Source organism: Chelonia mydas, chromosome 5, assembly GCF_015237465.2.
Source record: "Chelonia mydas isolate rCheMyd1 chromosome 5, rCheMyd1.pri.v2, whole genome shotgun sequence".
Taxonomy (NCBI): domain Eukaryota; kingdom Metazoa; phylum Chordata; order Testudines; family Cheloniidae; genus Chelonia; species Chelonia mydas.
In genome coordinates this window covers 61,046,946-61,068,808 of record NC_051245.2, presented here as the reverse complement: position 1 = coordinate 61,068,808, position 21,863 = coordinate 61,046,946, and the positions used below count along the sequence as shown (strand labels likewise).

Here is a 21,863-nt window from a genome sequence, read left to right as displayed (position 1 = left end):
TTACTCCTCGTTCTGTCATCTGCTACCATTGAGAACAGTCTAGAGCCATCCTCTTTGGAACCCCCTTTCAGGTAGTTGAAAGCAGCTATCAAATCCCCCCTCATTCTTCTCTTCTGCAGACTAAACAATCCCAGCTCCCTCAGCCTCTCCTCATAAGTCATGTGCTCTAGACCCCTAATCATTTTTGTTGCCCTTCGCTGGACTCTCTCCAATTTATCCACATCCTTCTTGTAGTGTGGGGCCCAAAACTGGACACAGTACTCCAGATGAGGCCTCACCAATGTCGAATAGAGGGGAACGATCACGTCCCTCGATCTGCTCGCTATGCCCCTACTTATACATCCCAAAATGCCATTGGCCTTCTTGGCAACAAGGGCACACTGCTGACTCATATCCAGCTTCTCGTCCACTGTCACCCCTAGGTCCTTTTCCGCAGAACTGCTGCCTAGCCATTTGGTCCCTAGTCTGTAGCGGTGCATTGGATTCTTCCATCCTAAGTGCAGGACCCTGCACTTATCCTTGTTGAACCTCATCAGATTTCTTTTGGCCCAATCCTCCAATTTGTGTAGGTCCTTCTGTATCCTATCCCTCCCCTCCAGCGTATCTACCACTCCTCCCAGTTTAGTATCATCCGCAAATTTGCTGAGAGTGCAATCCACACCATCCTCCAGATCATTTATGAAGATATTGAACAAAACCGGCCCCAGGACCGACCCCTGGGGCACTCCACTTGACACCGGCTGCCAACTAGACATGGAGCCATTGATCACTACCCGTTGAGCCCGACAATCTAGCCAGCTTTCTACCCACCTTATAGTGCATTCATCCAGCCCATACTTCCTTAACTTGCTGACAAGAATACTGTAGGAGACCGTGTCAAAAGCTTTGCTAAAGTCAAGAAACAATACATCCACTGCTTTCCCTTCATCCACAGAACCAGTAATCTCATCATAAAAGGCGATTAGATTAGTCAGGCATGACCTTCCCTTGGTGAATCCATGCTGACTGTTCCTGATCACTTTCCTCTCATGTAAGTGCTTCAGGATTGATTCTTTGAGGACCTGCTCCATGATTTTTCCAGGGACTGAGGTGAGGCTGACTGGCCTGTAGTTCCCAGGATCCTCCTTCTTCCCTTTTTTAAAGATTGGCACTACATTAGCCTTTTTCCAGTCATCCGGGACTTCCCCCGTTCGCCACGAGTTTTCAAAGATAATGGCCAAGGGCTCTGCAATCACAGCCGCCAATTCCTTCAGCACTCTCGGATGCAACTCGTCCGGCCCCATGGACTTGTGCACGTCCAGCTTTTCTAAATAGTCCCTAACCACCTCTATCTCCACAGAGGGCTGGCCATCTCTTCCCCATTTTGTGATGCCCAGCGCAGCAGTCTGGCCTCAGTCCTTCCTGAGGCTATAAATCCTAAAGTGAAATAAAGGGAAAGCTTCCCTTCTAGGAGACAGTGCCAGAGAGCTGCCTCTGCAACAAACAGAAGAATAATACTGGGACTACAATGGGAAAAGGATTTAAAAGGTTGTATTAAGAAGAGTTGCCTTTGTGGATGTAGTCTAATCTTACTAGACTCTCTGGGCGGTTGGGTACAATGCATGAGAAAGTGTCTATATCTCAACATCATGAGTCTAATGATTTTCAAATTACAAGAACAAAGTGAACATCCTGAAGTAATTAAAGCATGCCCATAAAACAAGTTATACTCTCACAGAATAAAGAAATGAAATGGGACACTTGTTATATTTGCATTTTACAGCACTTGTAGAAATAATTTATAGTGTCTTCCTCGAATCCTTAGCACATGTGCGAGAATATTTCTTCAGAGATTTGACAAAAATGTAGACTTATGTAAAATGACAAACACAATTAGTTCAGACTTTATTGTTGCATATATATATCACTATTATTAGCACTGAATGGAACTTTTTTTTGTTCTTTCTTGTAGGTACATAATATGATAAATGATGTAAGAATATCTACAGTACACAATGAGGTCCCTCATTCAAGCAACTGAGAGCTGCGTGAAATGGAGTCAGGCAACAGCTCAGGGACAGATTTATTACCCCCCTGTTTGATCTTTTGTCTCTCTAGTCTTGACTTTCATCTGCTTGTCAAGGAAATATGCTAAACACTGAACTTCTTTTTCTCTAAAATTCTCTCCTCTTCCCCACATTAGCACTTCTATTCTATTTCCCACAATCTGTGCTTTTAAATTCTTTTCACACAATACCAAGCTGTCAGGAAATCCATCTCTCTGTGTCCATTGTTAAAAGCCTGATTCATGCCTTGGCTCTCTTTCACCTCATCACTAAATTCTTCGTCTCTGGCTCCATTCTTGCCACCTCATCTCTGTTCAGTCTATCCACAGTACTGCTGCTACCATGTTCTTCTCTCCCTGGTGCTCCAGTCATGTAACTGCCCCCTCAAACTGCCCACCTCAAAACTCTTAATAGGAAATGGCCTCTGCATCAAGTTCAAATAGCTCATCCTCTCCCTTCAAGGCTACCCACAGATCAGCTCTAGTTTTCACTACTTCCCACTCATGTCATGCACTCTACTCAGTTTTCCCCTTAGTTTTCCCTCGGCTTCTTTCTATCACTTGTGTCTTCATGCCCTCACACCCCTTCATTCCCAGAATACCCTTCTACTTCAAGTGAGCCAACCAATCTCACTCTCCTCTTCCAACCACATTTCTGTCACTAATCTCAGCTCCAGTGTTATCTGCTCCCTCTATTTTCCCTTATCCTTCTGTGCTCCCTCTCATTAAAAAATAGGGGACAGAAACAAACTAAATTATTTCAGTACTTTGCAAGCAACATTTTCTTAACAACAAAACCACCTCTCTCTTGAAAAGCAATTTCCTTTCCCCCTTATTTCCCTTGTCTCTTTTCCTTCCATCCCACCCCCATTGTGTGTTATAATCTTTCATTATCTATCTAATTCATATGATAAGCATGTTGGATCACACGTCTCAATACTTGTTTGGAAAGTGCCAGACATGTCTACACTGCAGTATACAAATTAGCAATGAGATAATATCGCAGGGGGCCTCTAGGCAGGCACTTAAGGTCTAAAAGTGGCTTTAAAAACTGCAGGTTGTCTGAATGTGGAAGCAAGAGCAATCTCTCTGGTGGAGCAATACAACTCCCTAAAGAGTGGAAACAGGTGCAGGATGAAGTAGGAAAATAATGCAGATTCACTAGCCGGTCTAGTCTATGTTACTTAGATTTTTGCACAGAGTTGATTTTGGAGCCACAACTTCCATATGAGAAGCAGCAGTAGATTATAGCTGTAATAGAAACTAAAGGACAGCTGCAGTCACACCCCATCCATTAGGGTCTGAGAATCTTCTTTCTAAGCCCTTGTACTCATGTTTTTCCATTTCTCAGATTTTGTCCCAATCATAATGAGACATAAAACATCAAGACAAATGCTCATCAATTCAATATTTGCTAGAAATTTAAGAAACAATGAGTAAAGAAGTTCATGTAGTAAAATTAAAGCTTGAGCAATAGAAATGCAGTCTCAATATTTCTGGTTTAAAGTTCTTACCAGATATCGTAGGTTTACGTTTTCTATCTTCCCATAGCAAAGGTCTATGAGGGTCATAGGTTGTTTTTCTAGGTTTCTTCCTGATATCATCCACGATAATGCAAGATTATCCATACCAGTTGCCTAAGAAAAGGACAGAAAATGAAAAAAATAATCTATGTAATTGTTTATTTTAACCAATTAAAATCATGCGTAGGTAGCTAAAAGCTAATTATGTCTGTAATCCCAAAATTAAGGAATGGAGTGATGGTTTGGATAAAATTATAATATACTGTACCACCAGAAAAGCCATACTTCTTGCTTAATTAGTTATTCAACACACAGAACAAAAAAGCAAAAGCAGCTGACAACAACAAAAAAAACCTCACTTTAATGGTGAACTTGAAAGCTCAAGTCTGTGTCATTTATTTTGAGGGAACATTTCAGAAGATGGAAAATCAGTGAAAAGTATTAGTAACCATGGCATCCCAAATAAATCTGTGCTAAAAATATGAAGAATCAACCAAAACTCAGAGTTGGTCTGGGCTTTTTTCACTATCAGGAATATCAGCCAGGACTATGAAACTTTAACAGACCTTACTCTGGGTTAATTAATAAAAAAAAAGATTTTATTAAGTATAAAAAGTAGGATTTAAGTGGTTTCAAGTAATAACAGACAGAACAAAGTAAGTTACCAAGAAAAACAAAACAAAACACGCAAGTCTAAGCCTAATACATTCAATAACTGAATATAGGTAAATCTCACCCTCAGACATGTTCCAATAAGCTTCTTTCACAAACTAGACTCCTTCTTAGTCTGGGCCCAATCCTTTCCCCTGGTACAGTTCTTGTTAGTTCCAGCTCAGGTGGCAACTAGAGGATTTCCCATGACTGGCAGCCTCCTTTGTTCTGCTCCACGCCCTTTTATAGCTTTGGCCCAAGGTGGGAATCCTTTGTCTCTCTCTGGGTTCCCACCCTTCCTTCTAAATGGAAAGCACCAGGTTTAAGATGGATTCCAGTACCAGGTGACATGGTCACATGTTCTGTGAGACGCCATGCCTCCATTCTTACCGGCCTGACTCACAGGAACACAGGAAGGCTTACAAGTAAACAGAGCCATTTACTACCAATTGGCCTGGTCAATGGGAGCCATCAAGATTCTAAACCACCATTGATGGCCCACACATTGCATAATTACAATAGGACTTCAGAGTAATACTTCATAATAGCTTCGGATACAAGAATGATACATTTATACAAATAGGAGGAACACACTCAGTAGATTGCAGGCTTTGTAATGATACCTTCCAAGAGACCTTTTGCATAAAGCATATTCCAGTTAAATTATATTCACACTCATTAGCATATTTCCATAAAACATATGGAGTGCAACGTCACACTGGCAACACAAGCAGAGGATGCAGCTACTTGTAGAGAACAAGGAACCGTCTACAAAATGACACGGCTTATCAGCGGTAAACAGAAAATACCAACAAAAACTCTCATCAGAGACAAATAAGGCCACCTACTAACAACAAAAAAAGAACAAGAAATGTGCTGGACAGAGAATTTCAAAGAACTGCTGAACAGGGAACCACCTAAAGTGGAAGCAAACATCCGGGAGGCAGAAGATGATCTTGATATCGACACAGACACCCCAACTAAGGAAGAGATCATTCAAGCCATCAAATCCTTAAAAAATGGCAAATCTCCTGGCAAGGATAACTTGAATGCAGAATTGTTCAAGGTAAATTCTGAGTTAGCAGCATCTATCCCGGCCCTTCTCTTTACATCAGTCTGGGAAAGGGAAAAATTGCTGGATGAGTGTACCAATGGGGTTATAGTGATGATACCAAAGAAAGAAACTCTCAGTGATTGTAATAACTGGCAGGGTATCAGACTTTTATCTGTGCCAAGCAAAGTATTGTGTAAGATCATAGTCCAGCATATACCAGAGGCAGTTGATAGTGTTCTCAGAAAAGAGCAAGCTGATTTTTGGAAAAGGCATGGATGCACAGACCAGATCTTCACTCCTCAAAACATAATAGAACAATGCTTAGAATGCAACTCTACATAAACTTCATAGACTTTGAGAAGGCTTTTGATAGCGTTCACAGGACCAGCCTATGGTGCATTCTGCAGGCATATGGAATCCCTCTCCATATAATCAACATCATCAAAAGCGTCTATTTCAATTTTACATGCAGTGTAGATCACAGTGAGCTCAGTTTTGAAGTCAGAACAGGAGTACATCAGGGGTGTGGCATGTCTGCAATCCTCTTCAACATTGCCATTGACTGGGTAATGCAGTATGCAACAGAAGATATGCCAAGAGGCATTAAATGGACACCCTTCTCATCCCTTGAAGACCTGGACTTCACAGATGATCTCGCTCTCCAATCACATACCCAACACCATATACAATAAAACAACTCAACTCGATGCATTCAACCAGCAAATTGGACTGAAAATCAAGTGCAATAAGACTGATATCATTACCTTTAATATTACCTCACCATCACCAGTACGGATAGAGGATTATGTTCTGACCAATGTAGAAACATTCACATATTTGGGTAGCACCATCAGCCAGGACGGTGGAACAAGCCAGGACATCTGGAACAAAATCAGTAAAGCCAAGAACACCTTCAGGAGCTTAAATACTGTCTGGAAATCATCAAAATATAACACCAAAACCAAACTCAAAATTTATCAGAGCTGTAGACTTTCAACATTACTTTATAGTGCAGAATGCTGGGAAATGAGAAAGTGTGACATGTTTAAACTGTCTTCTTTCCATACAACCTGCCTTAGAAAAAACCTCCGTATCTTTTGGCCCAGAACAATCTCAAACCAAGATCTATTCATGCAGCGTAGCCAAGAAGAATGAGCACTATCATTGCCAGGAGGCGTTGGAGATGGATTGGCCATGTTCTTCAAATGGAAACTGATTCCATCACCAGAGTAGCAATAAGATGGACACCTAAAGGCAAGCAAAAACGAGGCTGTCCAAAAACAACATGGTGAAGAGCAGTGGAAGCCAAGCTGAAAAACCTGGGGCACAGCTGGGGAACCATTGAAAGACTTGCCAGAAACAGACAGGAGTGGAGGAGCTTCGTCACTGCCCTAAACACTAGAGGCGTAATGGGAACATGATCATGATGATAATCGAGTTCAGACTCACTCAATAAACTGGGTCCCAGTCAGAAAGGGATCTCATGGAGAGTTTCATTAAGTGTCTGTGGAGTCTTAACACCCAAAACTGCCTAGTACAAGGGGGGAATGAGTGGCAGGTAACACACTTTGAGGGAATGTGTAATTCCCTGAGGCAGTACAAGCAACTCTCATGCAGATCACTCACAGAGAGAACCCCAGGAAAGGCCAGCCTTAACTAAGCTAAATATCTAAGATAAAAACTATTTACAAGTTATTTACAGTTGAAATTCAAGCAGAACACTAGAAGGTTAGTGACACAGAAAGGTTCCATCCCAAACCACAAGTGGCAGAAAGGAACTGGAGAGACAGTCTGCACTGTCCCTTATGGCATTGCTTTAGAGCATGACAAGGTGAAGAATGCAGGCATGGACCAATGGACACTGCTATTGAACAGATTCCAGCCTTGGGCTCATGGAGTCTATTTCTATTTAAATGAAAATAAAAAAAGAATAAAGACAGAAAGAATTCTAGAAAAAAATTCAACGCAAACTGTTGGAACTGGTGCAATATTTCTGCTGACAGACTTTTGAGCTGTACCTGCTTTGTGGACGCAGTCTGTTCAAAAAAGCAAATCTGGAATAAGTCCAAGGCAATACATTGCAATGACTCAAAATTTAGGTTTTCATTAAAGCTGCTGTAGAGTACTGCAGTTTTCATAAAATTATGTTGTTTTCTCTTTTGAAAAATGTACATGGACTATAATTATTATAAATGAAAATAAAAATGTCCACACCAAAATATTCATAATTGAACCCAAAAAACATTTTATGAAAAACAATTGACAGAGGAGATTTTTACAGCAAAGGTGATGACCCATGATTTTGTCACAATTACAAGCATTATGCACATTATTATTATGCCAGGTTCTCAAAGCACATAGACTTATTAAGGATGATGGGATTACTACAATTCTAACACTCTAATACTTGCACCTGACCCCCCTCATTAACCTACTGCCTGCATTTAAAAAAAAACCTGATATATGAGCACCATGTGTACCTCTCCATTTCTGATATACATCAAATTGATTCTGAATGGACAGTTTTAAAATAGGACACATGGTGCAATTGTGGCTCTTGATGAGAAACCAATTTTTCTCTCATATGTACAGTTGAGCTACAGAATTAACTTTAAGCACACGTGACATGCTATATGTCCAAATACTTAGGGAAAACAAGCCTTGAAGCCATATGTACAAATTTTCACCCTCTAGAAGTCATAAAGGGATGTTTTTAGAATAATACAGGTTTAATTTCATTCTTCCGGGCTCAATAGCAATGCTATCTCTGAAATGAATTTCATCATTAATTTATATTGTTTCCTTTAGGCTGTATTCCTGTGAGAACTGAAAAAGCATACAAAGTATCTAAAATGCTTCTAAATTTTAGGCTAGTCTCTTTCATTATTGCCCATTTTTAAATTCAGAAGATAAATAAAAATGGTCCAGTAAAATAAGACATTTCTTTTATTATCTTGAACATAAAGATTTATTTTCATATCTATTTCTAATGGGCACAATTTTCAGAAGTGCTGACCCCACAAAGCTGCCACTGACAAGGTAGTTTTCATTTTATATTGCAATATGCAGTTTAGGGAGTGTGTCTTGCAGTTTCTCATTAGGGTAAAGATTCATAAATGGTGAAGTTGCTCTAGTGCTTTGGAAACTGTAGTGGCCAACCATCACTTTACCATTGATGTTTACAGTGAACATGCTGAAAGACCTTTCTGAAATAAAATCTAATGGATTTGAACAGAATTATGACCTAATTTTGTTAAACTTCGTATACATAATTTGTACTATATGACTATGGGGTATACGCTACTGAACATTACATGGGAAAGGTGAAACGTGCCTAAGGCAAAGACCAACTGGAAAAGGGCAAATATAGTGCCAATCTATAAAAACGGGAATAAGGACAACCCAGGGAATTACACACCAGTCAGCTTAACTTCAGTATGTGGAAAGATAATAGAGCAAATAAGCAATCAATTTGCAAACACCTAGAAGATAATAAGGCGATAAATAACTGTCAGCATAGACTTGTCAATAACAAAACAGTGTCAAACCAATCTAATAGCTTTCTCTGACAGGGTAAAATCCTTGTGGATGGAGGAAAGCAGTAGATTTGGTGTATCTTGACTTTAATAAGGTTTTTGATACTGTCTTCCATGACCTTTTCATAAACAAACTAGGGAAATACAACAAGATGGAGCTACTATAAGGTGGTTGCATAACGGTTGGAAAACCATTCTCACAGAGTAATCAGCAGTTCACAATCAAGTGGGGTTCTGGACTGCAAGGACCAGTTCTGGGTCTGGTTCTGTTCAGTATCTTCATAAATTATTTAGATAATAGCATAGAGAGTACACTTATAAAGTTTACGGATGATACCAAGATTGGCAGGGTTGCAAGTGCTTTGGAGGATAGGATTGAACTTCAAAATAATCTGGACAAACTGGAGAAATGGTCTAAAGTAAATAGGATGAAATTCAATAAGGGACAAATTCGTAGTACAGTACTCCACTTAGGAAGGAACAATCAATTGCATACATACTAAATTTGAAATGACTGCTTAGGAAGGAGCACTGTGCAAAGTGACCTGCTAAGTCCTAGTGAATCACAAGCTAAATGTGAGTCAACAGTGTAACACTTGCCAGAAAAGCAAACCTCATTCTGGGATGCATTAGCAGGAATGTTATAAGCAAGACACAAGAAGTAATTCTTCCGCTCTACTCCATGCTTATTAGGTCTGAACTGAAGTACTGTGTCCACATTTCAGGAAAGATATGGATAAATTGGAGAAAATTCAGAGAAGAGCAACAAAAATGGTTAAAGGTCTAGAAAACATGACCTATGAAGGAAGATTGAAAAAATTGACTGAGGGGGTACATGATAACAGTTTTCAAGTACATAAAAGGTTGTTACAAGGAAGAGGAAGAGAAATTGTTCTTCTTAACCTCTGAGGATAGGACAAGAAGCAATAGGCTTAAATTGCAGCAAGGGCAGTTTAAGTTGGACATTAGGAAAAACTTCCTAACAGTCAGGGTAGTTAAGCACTGGAATAAATTGTTGTTATATCCTTTTTGAGATAGGGCAACCAGACTTGAACACAGTGCTTCAGGTACAGGAATACCATTAATTTATATAACAGCACTATGTTATTTTCAGTATTATTTTCTGTCATATTCATTATACATCTTAATGCTTTCTTTGCTTTTTTGACTGCATCATTCGCTCCAGAATGAAATCTATAGGGGAAATCCTGGCCCCACTGAAGTCAGGGACAAAACTCCCATTGACTTGAAGGGGGCCAGGATTTTATCCCAAGCCTTTTTCCTGAGTGGCTTCAGAATGCAAAGGTATATGTAATGGGTTTACATTATCCCTTACAGGATGCATTACCTTGCATTTGCCAACAATGCTGCCCATTCACCTAGTTTTGCTGAGTCCCTCTGAAGTTGCTCAGAGTCTTTGCTAGTCTTAATTAGCGCATAATTGTGCGTCATCTGCAAGTTTTGCCACTTCACTGCTCACCCCCTTTTTCAGAATGTAACATAAGGCATAGGCACAAGCAGAGAGTTAATGTTGGCATTTTATGACTTGTGAGAGCTCCGCTTTGCAACCTGCATATTAGTATAATATAGCTTTTTGTATGGATGTGACAAATAATGTATTTTCTTAACAGTTATGCAAATTTCACTTAGTTACTATGGTGATGAGCAATGCGTGCAATAAATTAACATATTCAACAGCACACAAGTCATTTCTGTTACTTCTTGGAAAACCTGATTACTTTGAACCTAGGACAACATAAATATATAGCAACATGTATGTTTAAAAACCTAAAACGCTACCAAAACAAGACACTCCACTGCACACACTTCTCCCCCTAGAGAAAGGATCAAAGAACAAACATGTGACTGATGTTAGTCACTGTTATATATCCACAGGATCGGTGCTATGCCCCCAGATTTGAAACAGTCTCTTGGAGAAACCCCTTTGATGTGCCAGACTGCAAGGGGTCTCACTCTTCCTTCAGGGTAGGCCATGCAGCCTCACCGCCGCCGAAGACTGAATCTCTGGGGCTTCAGCACTCCTGCTTCACACTGTGAGGTCTATTCAGCAAGTCCAACTGAAGTTCACTCCGGGTAGAGGCGTGCACACTCAAGGGATTAATGCACCTCCCTTAATTATTTATAGTGACAGTGACTCAAGCAGCATTTTCAAAACAGTAGCGTTTATTATTCAGCTGGAACACAGCATAGTAAGTCTTAAAATTAGCAAAGAGAGGCGGAAGTTAAGCCATAGTCCATCCTGGCCAAGCCAGTGCCATGATGAGCCAGCCAGCCAGCCAGCCATCTCTGGCTCTCCTTCTCATTTCCTTCCCTAGTCAGTTCCCAGGTCAGAGAGCTACCAGAGCTCAAATTTATTCCCCCCTACCTCACACCTCTCAGTGCTTTGTTCTCAAGCTGAGGTGTCTGCTCTGATTCCCTGCAAAGAGGCTGGGAAATCTTCCTCCCTCTGGATCACTGGTTGCTAGGTGCTGATGTCCTGGTGATCGGGTTTTCCATTGTCTTCTCGGATTTTTCTCTGAGATGGATCAGTTTAGGCCAGTCCTTTTAAATGACCTATTCAGTCCACTCAGAGAGCTAGGCAACACACACACCTGCCTATGCCCAGGTCTACACTACAGACCTACATCAGTATAACTACGTCACTCAGGGGTGTGAAAAATCCACACACCTGAGTGAAGTTATACTGAGCTAACCCGCAGATAACCAGCACTATGTCAAGGAAAGAGCTTCTCCCACTGACATAGCTACTGCCTCTCAGGGAGTTGGATTAACTATACTGTCAGGGGAAGCTCTTCCATCAGCGTAAGGAGCATCTTCATTGAAGCGCTGCAGCTGTGTTGCTGTAGCGCTGTATGTGAATACAAGCCCTGTCTCTTAGCCTGTCCTGAGAGCAAACTTAATCCTGTTTCCCTCGCTGGGTAGCAGTGCAATATAAAGGGGAATCTGAGGCACGTATAGGCTTCATAAAAATATTACCAAAAATGTCCACTGTGTCACAGTCACATTTCTTAATGCAGTACAGAAAGGTGCTCAAATACTACGGTGATGAGCATGGTATGAGAACATATATAGAATTGGATATCAAAAGTTAACTATTAGAAATTGATTTTTAATATCAAGATGATAGGATGGGACACATCTAACTGGCTTTCTTGGAAAAATATGGCAGAGATATTTATTAATCAGTTGCTGCTGAGTAAGGATTAGTTGATTATGTTGTTGTGGAACTGGTTAATCATGATAAATTGTCCAACGCTTGGGCAATATTTATTAGGAACAAGGCAGATCCACTTGTCACCTAAAACCAGATTTGAATTTAAAGTGCCCAAAGAAGACGGGGTACTTCATTAGTCCAAAGGACTTGCTTTTCTTTCTTTCCTTCCATCCATGTTTTCTGGGAGTTCCACAAGAAAACAATGTGTTTGATACCCTACCACTTTTCTGACTTAAACCATCTCATGGAAAACTAGTAATTTACCTCAGAAATCCCTCTTCATTTAAATGTATCTAGTAGGTTGCAAGGCTTTTGTTTTCCTTTTTAAATCCCTAAGGCCTCGTCTATACTTAAAAGCTTTGCCAGCACAGCTACACAGGCAAACCCTCCTAATGTATGACAGGTTTCAGAGTAGTTTATAATGTAATGTAGTTTATACCAGTTTTGCCAATATAGTTTATACCATTTTTTCGTGTAAAATAAGCTACCCCAGCAAAACAATATTTTTGTCAGCATAATTGCATCTATAGTAGGCCTTTTGCCAGTACAGCTCTACTGGGGGTCAGAAGGATGATTTTACATCTTACATCTGTGAAAAATATACTTACAGAAGAGTAGTAATGTGCTGCTTACAATGTGACACAGAAAACAGTGTAAGATTCATTTCCCTACCCACCCTAATTTCCTCTTTTAGAGCCAGATTTGAAGAGGTGGGGGACGGGGGGAGAGTGAGGTCTAAAGAAGCTTTGACTTTAAGCCCTCTGGGCACTGGTGCTTTGTTTCTTGCATATATAGCTATTATTAAAAAAAATATTTTGGTCCCCCATCAAATGTTTCAATTATTGCAAGGAGAACCAAACTATGATAAAAAACAGATGAGATCCTAAGCTCTATAGCATTCTAATACAAAAGGTCTCAATAGACATAGCCTTTACCTTTATTTCTAATTAAGGAACATAGGTGGATCAATATGACTTTCATTGATTCTGTTACATTCAATACTCTGCAACAGAATAACTTTATATTTGTTTTTTTAAACATTAAAGTCTTACTTTCAAATCATTTTTAGCAAAGCATTAAAGATAATATAATTTTCTGAATTTAAAATCACTCAAATTGATCTTCACAGACATTCTATATTATTCTTGTATAGAACAAATGCCATGAATGTTATGAGTCTCTCTATTCAAACATTTAATTACAAGATCCAATCATACTGAAATTTGTCAAAAGCACTTATCCCAACTCAGAAAAAAAATACCATTTATATATGATGGAGTGGAATAGTTCAAATATATAAAATACATTGCTTTCTTACACTGTTTCCATTTAGGTCATAAACTGTTACTATACATTATTAGCAATGGAAAATTGGGGTGTATTTCTTCTTCAGCCAGTGAAGTACTGTTTATTTGGAAAAAAAAAGTCATTCCAAAGCCATCACCTGAACTCTACTACATTCTCAATCATAGTAGCCACCCAGTGGAAAATTTTTGTAATGCTCATGTATATTAAGGGTTTGGACTTCGGAGGTGCAGGGGACCTACAGTTTCCACTGATATCAGTTGTCAATGAATGCTCAGCACCACTGAAAATGAGACTCTAAAAACACTAGCATTTACTTTTTGAAAATAATCTTTATCTGAAATGAATAATACTGCACCCAAGAACTAGAAATTCAAAAGACTATACATTTTAAACTAAATTTGTAAAATGAAGCCTTCTAAAAAGAAAATAGAGAGACTAGCTCTCAACTTGAGTTTCTCTAACCTTTCAGAATAAACCACCGAACAAAAGTACTGTATAAAAATCACTAAAAGAATTAATAGAAAACATTTAAATGTAGGATTTAAATTTTATATAAGTATTCAGTTATAAATGCCATCTAAAACATAGAAATCCTTAACAAATTAGCATTATAGAAGAAAATGTCTTTGCAAACCTGGAGAGAGGAACAGACCTAAATGATCTTACTAGTACTAGTGAAACTGACCTACATATAAAGGTAGATGGGGAATATGTCACATTGTGGGATCAGAGCTTCTGAGGTAACCCAATCCTTTAAACATAATCAAGGATAACATGTCTAAAGCTATTCCAGCAGAATAACCTTGACCTGGCCCTCCAACATATATAATGGGTTTGTAATATATTGATAACATTCCAAATGGAGTACAGAATAAAAAATGGACAAAAATTTTGTTTGAAATACAATCATGTATTGTTTTAGTGCTTTTGCCACTGTTCATGTCATCACTAGAAAGTAACAGTAAGAACAGAAAATTCATTTTTTATCATCCAACTATCCATATCCAATTAATCCTTAGACTGGGATTTTTCCTCCTTCCCATCTCTCTATTGTGACTTGTAGCAAATCTTTGTACCATCTGCTGGGGTTTAAAATTGATTCTGGAAGAAAACTCTTCCCAGATTTCATTACTTCAGAAGCTGTAAATGTCGATTATACATGAGTTGCATCTTTTGCATAACACTTTCTTTTGGGTAACAATGAACATTTTCTTCTCCAGAGGGAAAGGTCAGGTAGCTGGACATGGATAGCTGAAGAATGAAAAATTGTCTACTGAAAAGTAGAGGTGGTCTAACTATTCACAGAAAAACAATATATTCAATAAATTCAGCTCTCAATTTTGATTGCAAATTATCCATGCGTTGACTCATTTTTACAAATTTGTTCAGTCACAATTATTTGACAAACCTTTAATGGGAACAAATTTCAATCTATAAATTGCTTGCAAACTGTTTTTTTTTTTAGTCTTTTCTGTATCTACAATAGATTCTGCTTAATAGCAACCTGAATATTAACAACTTCCAGTTAATAGCAACCTATTGCCAAGAACCAATGCCATCCCATTGACTTTAAAGTTAATGGGATTTGGATATTTGCAATGGCATGTTGCTTATTAAGAACAGTTTTTGGAGAACAGCCCTAGCTGCAGGCAGGTTTTCAAGGCTGCAGCCACAGAAGGAAGAGCTTAGACATGCCTTCTTGGCTGCAGCCCCACAAACCTTCCAGAGGCAGGTACTCAGCACATCCCAGTGCTTCCTTGTGGGGCTGCAGCCTTGAAAACCTGCTTGCTCACAAGGACCAGGAGGTAAGGGGCTGCAGGCTCCCTGCTGTCTTCAGGCTGCACCCTGTCAGGGGGCTGCACCCAGGGAAGAAAGCACTGAGACATGCTGAGCTCTGACACCTGGAGAGCACAGGGAGAAGTACTGTATTCTTCTGTGGGCACTCAGCATCCTGGCTCCCCATAGAAAGCCCCAGCATCCAGGCAGCAGCCCTCCTCCCTACAGCTGCCCTGCTCACAGGAAGGTTTGCAGGACTGCAACCAGGGAAGGCACATCTCAGCACTTCCTTCCTGGCTATAGCCCCACAAACCTACCTTCCACTCATTTGCAACTGCCGACAAAGACAACTTTTTGCTAGCAATTAAGGGGCTGCTAATAAGCTGAATCTACTGTATTTGCCTTGTGTGATCATTAACCTAAGTTGTATGCTATGGTTCCTACTCCATAATTAGATGACTACAACTTCTGTTAAAGGCAGAGGGCTTGAATTAGTCATTTGTGGCATGAAGGTTATGCTAACACATATATGAGTATTCCAGCCACCATTTCTTCCAGTGAACATTTTTGCAAACAAACAAAACAAAGCCCTCATACTAATATTCATGGAAAGGAGGTGTTAAAGGGATCACAAATGCTAAAGTGATTTTGCACAAATAATCATAAATATCTTTTCCAGCTCTGTGGGAACAAATGTTTCCTTTCTTCATCTCATTTACATTCAACAGTCATCAGTCTGGTATTTTACCAGATGTAATTAATCAATTAGGGAGGGATATGTTTAATTTATGGACTATATACAAATGTGCAGGTTTAGACTTAATAGATTCAGACTTATTATATTCTGTAACATCCTCCAGGCTCAGGAAGTCATGCTTATACTTAGATATCCAGCTATCCAATGAAATTATATAAAGACAACCATGTACTTAATTTAAAACACGTGGGCAGTTCCACTGAAAAAAGTGAAAATACTCACATGCTTAAAATTAAGCATGTGCATAAATGTTTGCAATGTTTGGATATTTCTCAATCCACAAATGAAAGGTGATTTCTCGTATGCAATGTGCTGCGATGCTTATATCTGTCTTGATATGAATACTTTATGTTTTGTTCTCCCTAACTGTTGGGTAAAATAGATTACAAGGAAGATTGTGTTCCCATTAACAATTTACACATGCCATTGCTCTTGGGTTGTCCACCATAGTCAATATCTTTGGCAATCTCTATAATGATTACACAAAGATACACAAAAGAACTAGATAAGTTCATGAAGGATAGGTCCATCAATGGCTATTAGCCAGGATGGGCCGGGACGGTGTCCTTAGCTTTTGTTTGCCAGAAGCTGGGAATGGGTAACAGGGGTGGATCACTTGATGATTACATGTTCTGTTCATTACCTCTAGGGCACTTGGCATTGGCCACTGTGGGAAGACAGGATACTGGGCTAGATGGACCTTTGGTCTGACCTAGTATTGCCATTCTTATGTTCTTATGTTCATATTACATGCCTACCTTTTTGAAAGCCAAGCGTCTTAACAAAAGTACCATTATTACTTGGTGATGTAAAGATACAAAATGAAAACCTCTGTTTGATTTCTGGAAGGGGAAATTAACTTTCTGTGGGGAAAAAAGAGAACTGTTTCCTTATACATCATCAAAATGTTGCTGGAAACTAGAAATCAACTCAGAAGGCAAGGAAATTTTGTGTTAAACTTTTTATTATGGCAATGAGTATTTAAAAGCACAATCCAAATTATGATAACTACAAACAACCCACAACCTAAACTTTAAAACAATAAGTGAACAAAACAAGAGAAGTTAACATAAAATCCTGATATAGTAACAACTTACTTGATGGTTTCTTTGCAGCCTGTTTCTCAGGGCCTGACATATTTCAATCATTTGTATAAGTTCAGCTCGGGCAACTGGTACTTCAGAGGAATGGTTTTCAAAGTCAAGTAAAGACCTGTGTTTAAAAAAAATATGTATACATATATGTTCATATATATAGTAAAGCTATATTATGTACAGTTTCATATTTGTGCACAAAACAATATTTGCAACCACAACTCATTTAGTATAGATTCAAAAGCTAAGCATCTGAAGCAAAATCTATTTTGAAGTTTTAAAGAAATCAAGTATTTTTTTTCCAGTTGGGTTATGTCAATGCAGACTTTGTAGAAACTAAAGCAAGCCTCTTTATAAATCAGAGATGCATTTATATTTAGACATACTAGACAGATAAACTGAATACAGATTTTAAAAGTATGTTTGGAAAGCACAGTTTAGGCTAGATAACAATGTGCTATATAAGTTCTTTGATCCTTTGAAATATTTAAGAAACCCTAGTGTTCCCCAATCTAATTGTCTGCTAGCTCTTATTTTTAATTATCACATGTTTACTAACAGGCATCCAGGATCCCCTACTGTTCCTAAGAAATATAAGATTTTGCCTACACTTTAAAGTTAGATTGACATAGCTAGGTCAGTCAGGGGTATGGATATAAAACAGTGCTGATCTAAGCCCCAGTGTCAATGCAGCTATGTGGATGGAAGAATGTTTCCATCCATATAGCTAACTTCAGGGAAGTGGTGTTCCTCCACGGTCAGAAACACCCCTTCCATTGGTGTAGGCTGCGCCTATACTACAGGTTTATGCCAGTATAATTATCGTAGTGTAGACATACCCTTAGTAAAATAGCATTAATCTTATTAATCTCTTAGGATATTTTAGAATCCTGATTGGCTAAGAGGGGTGGAACACTGCAGCAGAAGTAAGACATCTCACATTTACATTTATTTTAACACTTGAAAATCCAAAGACTGCTTACATTACAGCATATAACAGAATGCTTTATAATACATTACTGTTGAGGTACCTCTTAGGTTGCAATCAAGTACTAAATTTGTATTAGGGACATTGGAATTCTTTGACTAGGTAGTTTCACTCATACCATTTTATTATTTTTATTATTGTTTTCAGCAAGTATTTGTTTGGTGTATGGGTGCCTTATAAGGTTTAAATTGAAATAATCAACATACTCAATATAGACCAAACACCATGCTGTCCTGCTGCACGTAGCTTAGCTCCATAAGAGGTTTATAACAGCATTTTAGGCACTAAGAGATGGTTGAAAGAAAACCAAAAAATGAAACATTTTTGTAATTCTTTAATTTCAACTGTAAATAGAGGACCTCAGCAAATCTGAACAGAAAGATTTTTTACAGATTTTTACTCTAAATAAATACCCTGTCTCATCAGCGACAGATTGTGAAGACATCATTGCAACTTCCTCAGAGCATCCGTCTTTGTCCTCTCAGCTAACAGCCTGTCCCTTTATTAAAATCTATTCTATGGCCCCAGTTCTGCTAATAGATATGCGTGAGTGTAGACCTCCATCTGAGCAAACCTTATAGAGAGTACCAGGGCTTATTATTATAATATTTAACCTGTTTTAATAGTTTATACTAATGAAAATTTTAAGCACATAATTTTAAAAAAAAAACCTTTCAATTTTTTTCATTTGCATATGATATAACATCTCTAAAATGTAATATATTTTCATTAATGAATTTTACTGAACAATAATACTATACTCAGGGGTGAAAGTATGCTGATATGGTCCGGTACGGCATACTGGTAAGAAGTGGCCACCAGTACCAGCCCCTATGCAGCCGACATTCATCGTTGCCCCTTTTAAACACACCCCACCCCGTCAGCAGCCCTGCCAGTAGGGACCCTGCTAGCAGGGCCACTGACGGCAGGTGCTCCAGGGCCTGGTGATTTAAAAGGGCCCAGGGCTCCCAGCTGCCACCGCCACTGCTACCACAGCAACGGCCCTTTTAAATCTCCACCAGAGCCCCAGGAAACATGGGCCAGGCAGCACAGATGAGTTGGCTGCGGGAGGCTGACCCCAGCCCCGCCCCTTCCACCCTTGGCCCCACCCCTTCTGGGGGCCCAGAGCCAGGCCCCTGTACCGGTAAGTCTTGTTACTTTCACCCCTGACTATACTGCTATACTCCTAAACAAACAATAAGAGTACAGCAGCAGGAAACCCTGACGGAGATAGCAATGGTGATTGTGAAATGCTCAGTTAGATGAGAGAGGCTACAAAGGCATAATAATAATGGGAGATTTCAACTATCCTCTTATTGAGTAGGTATGTGTCATGTTAGGAAGGGATGCAGAGAAAAAATTTCTAGACACCATAAATGACTGCTTCTTGGAGCAGCTTGTACTGGAACTCGCAAGGCGAGAAGTAATTCTAGATGTAGTCTTAAGTGGAGCACAGGATCTGGTTTAAGAGGTGAATATAGCTGAATTGCTCAGTAATAGCGACCATAATGTAATTAAATTTAACATCCTTGCAGGGGGGAAAATGCTAAAGAAACCCACCACAGCAGCATTTAACTTCATAAAGGGAACTACACAAAAATGAGAAAGCTAGATAAATGGCAATTAAAAGAAACAGTCACAAGGGTGAAATGCCTGAAAATGGCATGGAGACTATTTAAAAACACTGTAATAGGAGCTCAAACTAAACATATGCCCCAAATAAAAAAAAGAAGAGAGAACCAAAAAATGCCACCAACATAGCAAAAGAGGCAGTTAGAGGCAAAACGGCATCCTTTAGAAATCGGAAATCAAATCCTAATGAGGAAAATAGAAAGGAGCATAAACTCTGGCAAGTAAAGTGCAAAAATACAATATGGCAGGGCAAGACAGAATTTCAAGAACCTAACAGCATTTTTTTTAAGTAGACCAGAAGCAAGAAGCCTGCAAAGCACTCACTGGGGCATCTGGACAATTGAGGTGCTAAAGGAGCACTCAGAGAAGACAAGGTTGTTGCTGAGAAGCTAAATGAATTCTTTGCATTGGTCTTCACTGTAGAGGATGTGGGGAAGATCCCCACACCAAAGCCATTCTTTTTAGGTGACAAATCTGAGGAACTGTCCCAGATTGGAGTGTCAATGGAGAAGTTTTTTGGAACAAACTGATAACTTAAACAGTAATAAGTCACCAGGATCAGATGGTACTCACCCAAGAGAACTGAGGGAACTCAAATATGAAATTGCAGAATTACTAATTATGGAAGGAATATTATCACTGAAATCAGCCTGGGGGGGTAGCTAACATCATTTCGATTTTTTAAAAAGGCTCCATAGGCAACCCTGGCAATTACAGGCCGGTAAGCCTAACCTCAATACCAGGCAAATTGTTTGAAACTATAGTAAAAAACAGAATTATCAGACACACAGATAAACATGGTATATTGGGGAAGAGTCAAAATGGCTTTTGGAAAGGGAAACCATGTCTTACAATCTATTAGAATTCTTTGAGGGAGTCAACAAGCATGAGGACAAGGAGATCCAGTTGATACAACGTATTTGGACTTTCATAAAGCCTTTCACAAGGGCCCTCACCAAAGGCTCTTAAGCAAATTAGGCAGTCCTGGGATAAGAGGGAAGGTCCTCATGGATCAGCAACTGCTTAAAAGATAGGAAACAAAGTATAGCAAAAATGGTCAGTTTTCACAATAGAGTGAGGAAATTAGTGGGGTTCTCTGGATCTGTAATGAGACCAGTTGTGTTCAACATATTCATAAATGATCTGGAAAGGAGGTGAACAGTGAGGTAGCAAAATCTGCAGATTATATGAAATTATTCAAGATATTAAATCCAAAATTGACTGCAAAGAGTAACAAAGGGATCTCACAAAACTGGGTGACTGGACAAAACAGTGGCAGATGAAATTCAATGTCGGTAAGTACAAAGTAATGCATATTGGAAAACATAATCCCAACTATACATACAAAATGATGGGGTCTAAATTAACTGTTACCACCCAAGAAAGAGATCTTGGACTCATTGTGGACAGTTTTCTGAAAATTTCTGCTCATTGTGCAGCAGCAATCAAAAAAGTTAACAGAACATTAGGAACCATTACAAAAGGGATAGGCAACAAAACAGAAAATATTATATGCCCACACCTTGAATACCGCAGTTCTGGTCACCCCATCTCAAAACGGGTGTATTAGAACTGGAAATGGTGCAGCGAAAGGCAATGAAAATTATTAGGCATATAGAACAGCTTCCATATAGGAGAGATTAAAAAGACTGGGACTGTTCATCTTAGAAAAGAAATGACTAAGGATATGATAGAGGTCTATAAAATCATGAATAGTGTGGAGAAAGTGAATAGGGAAGTGCTATTTACCCCTTCAGATAAAACAAGAACTAAATCCAATTAAATTAATAGCCAGCAGGATTTAAACAAACCGAAGAAAGTACTTCTCCCATAACACACAGTCACCCTGTGGAATTCATTGTCAAGGGATGTTGTGAAGGACAAAAGTATAACTGGATTCAAAATAGAATTAGATAAATTCACAGAGGATTGGTCCATCAATGGCTATTAATGAGGGACACAACCCCATGTTCATGGTGTCCCTAAACCTCCTTCTGCCCCAAGCTGGGGATGGATCACTGGTATTTGCCCTGTTCTGTTCATCCCCTTGGAATTATCTGGCACTGGCCACTGTCAGAAGGGAGGATACCGGACTAGATGGACCACTGGTCTAACCCAGTATGGCTGTTCTTATTTCTATAAAGTAGAAGAGATGGATTTCAAAACGGTAGGAAAGTCTTTAATATTTTCTGATGAATTACCTCTGCTCTGGAACACATTCCCTCTTGTCCAACAGTACCACATTTAGATTACATTTAGGTCATC

General features: G+C 39.2%; 1 long non-coding RNA gene across 2 annotated transcripts in view; it reads right to left on the bottom strand.

Annotated features, from left to right (window-relative positions):
* Positions 1–21,863, bottom strand: part of LOC102934311 — a 168,191-nt gene that overhangs the window by 70,243 nt on the left and 76,085 nt on the right. For both annotated transcript variants that reach the window (XR_003565995.3, XR_006290959.1), the window contains exons 6-7: positions 16,982–17,096; positions 3,559–3,681 (exon numbers count right to left, since the gene is read on the bottom strand). This is a non-coding gene — a long non-coding RNA (uncharacterized LOC102934311). The remainder of the gene's footprint in view (positions 1–3,558; positions 3,682–16,981; positions 17,097–21,863) is intronic.